Genomic DNA, 2,406 nt, shown 5'->3' on the forward strand with positions numbered 1-2,406 from the left:
AGTTAATAAAAATTATGTTTTATAGATTGCTAACATCTTTCTACTCGGTGTGCTGAAGAATGAAACTCACCTCTTGTGCAGCTTTCACAGACTGGCACTGAGTGCAGGAGCCAGCAGTATATAACCAACCACACAGAGAGGGGGGCGCTATTTCCCCATTGCACTGATACATAAAGCAAGTGGGATTCTACAACCTAAACACTGTTACATATGGACGAACGAGACAGTGAAAAACGAACGGTAAAAATGACCGAAAGGGCAGCAGAAGAGCATAAGTCTAAGCTAATCCAAGCACGCAGGTCCAAGCTAGCCCAGGTGTCAAGCTTGAAAAAGCAAATTGAACAGTTAATGGAAAATGACGCAAACGTTGATGGCGTAAAAAATAAGCTTCGTGTGGATTTTAGCGGCTTGCAAGAAGAGTTTAGAGAGCTCAACTCTGGTCTGCAGAATGTTATGGATGATGAAGAATACAAGAAAGATTAAAAAGACTGGTTCAGACCGAAACATAATGATATGGATGACTTCTTTTGGTGTTGTGAAGGATGGATGAAAGACGTATTGAATCGAGCTGAGCAGGCCGAGGAGTGTGACAAACAGATAACACCTGCAGATAACAGGTCTGTGACATCTAGGCGGACAAGCAGACACAAAAATAGTTCCTCATCACAATGTGGAAGCTCAGTCTCATCATCTTCATCAGTGAGATTAAAAGCAGAATTAGAACGGGCTGCTTTAAAGGCAAAGGCTGCTGCCTTACAGGAAAAACTAGAACTTGAAAAGGAAGAAGCAGAGTGGCATGCAGAGCAAAATTTCAAGAAGATTCAACTAGAGGCTGAAGAAAAGCAACGAGAAGCAAAGTTTGAAGCTCAACAAAAGATTTTTGAAGCTGCTTTAAGAGCTAGGAAAGAAAGGCATGCAATGCAAACAGCATTAGCAGAATCCAATGCTAAAATGGAAATTTTGCAGAAATACGAAAATGTTCAAGAAGACAACAGCATTTTTCAAGCTGATCAAAAAGACGGTGAAGAAGACATAAAACCTACATTGCAGCTACCATCACAGAACACATTAAAATCAGCCAGCTTTAAACACACTGCTCCAGCTGCACCTGTTCAAATGGCTACATCTGCACCAGAAGTCCAACCTAGAGATCAGCATAGGCCAGTGCTGGACGGGCTTTGCCAAGCCATCTCACAACAAAGTCATGTCACAGAGTACCTGGTGAAGAATCATAAGGCATCACTTCTTCCACATCTCACCATACCAGTATTTAACGGCAAACCGTTGGAATACAGATCTTTTATTGGAGCCATCGAACATGGAATCGAGAGTCGTACCGTTAACGATCGTGATCGACTTCAGTTTTTGCTGCAATACACAAGTGGACAACCACACGAGTTGGTTAAGAGCTGCATTCATATGGAATCTTCAGCAGGATAAAGCTAAACAGATGTTAAAGGAGTTCTTTGGAGATGATTTCAAGATTTCAGAGGCCTACATTAAAGAGGCTTTGGATTGGCCAGCAATTAAACCAGAGGATGGACATGCTCTTCAGTCCTTTGCACTTTTCCTCACTGGCTGCTCCAACACAATGATGGATATTAGCTATCTGGAAGACTTGGACAACACAGCTAATATAAAGTCTTTGGCAAATAAACTGCCATACAAGCTCAAAGAATCATGGAGAAAAGCTGCCTGTGACCTGCAAGAAAGGACCAAGAAAAGAGCTAAATTCAAGGACTTTAACTTTTTGAACCAGCAGGTTAAGTACCTTTTACACCCCCTCTATGGAAACTTAAAGGACACAACCATAACCACAAAAGAACCTACTAAACCAAAGCAATACATGGAATCATTCAAACCAAAGGTGTTTACCACAACTGTTGTACCCCAAAAGACAGAAGATAACAATCAAGAATATTCAAAAACACCACCTACAACAACAGAGACCACCACCAAACCTTGCATTTATTGTAGTGGAGAGCACCACAACCTCACAGTTTGCAAAAAATTCAAGAGCAAGCTACATAAGGACAAAATTGAATTCTTGATAAGCCAAGGTTTGTGTTTTGCATGTTTGAAGCAAGGTCATATGAGTAGCAGTTGCAAGCAGAAACTTAAGTCTCAAGAATGCTCAAGATGTCACCCCACATCTTTACATATTACAACCAAAGGCGCTAAAGAAGAACCAGTAAAGGAAAGTTGTGAACAGCAATCTGTAACAACTGCTTTTGTACAAACAGCTGAAACCTGTGGTGTCACCGGGGCCGGTAGGGACGATTGTGTCCTGTCTGTCATTCCAGTGTGTGTTAAGGCACAAAAGGGAACCAAGACAGTGACAACTTATGCATTTTTAGATCCTGGTAGCTCAGCTTCCTTTGCTACAGAGTCACTAATTAATCAGTT

Source organism: Poecilia formosa, unplaced genomic scaffold (assembly GCF_000485575.1).
Source record: "Poecilia formosa unplaced genomic scaffold, Poecilia_formosa-5.1.2 Scaffold1417, whole genome shotgun sequence".
Classification (NCBI taxonomy): Eukaryota; Metazoa; Chordata; class Actinopteri; order Cyprinodontiformes; family Poeciliidae; genus Poecilia; species Poecilia formosa.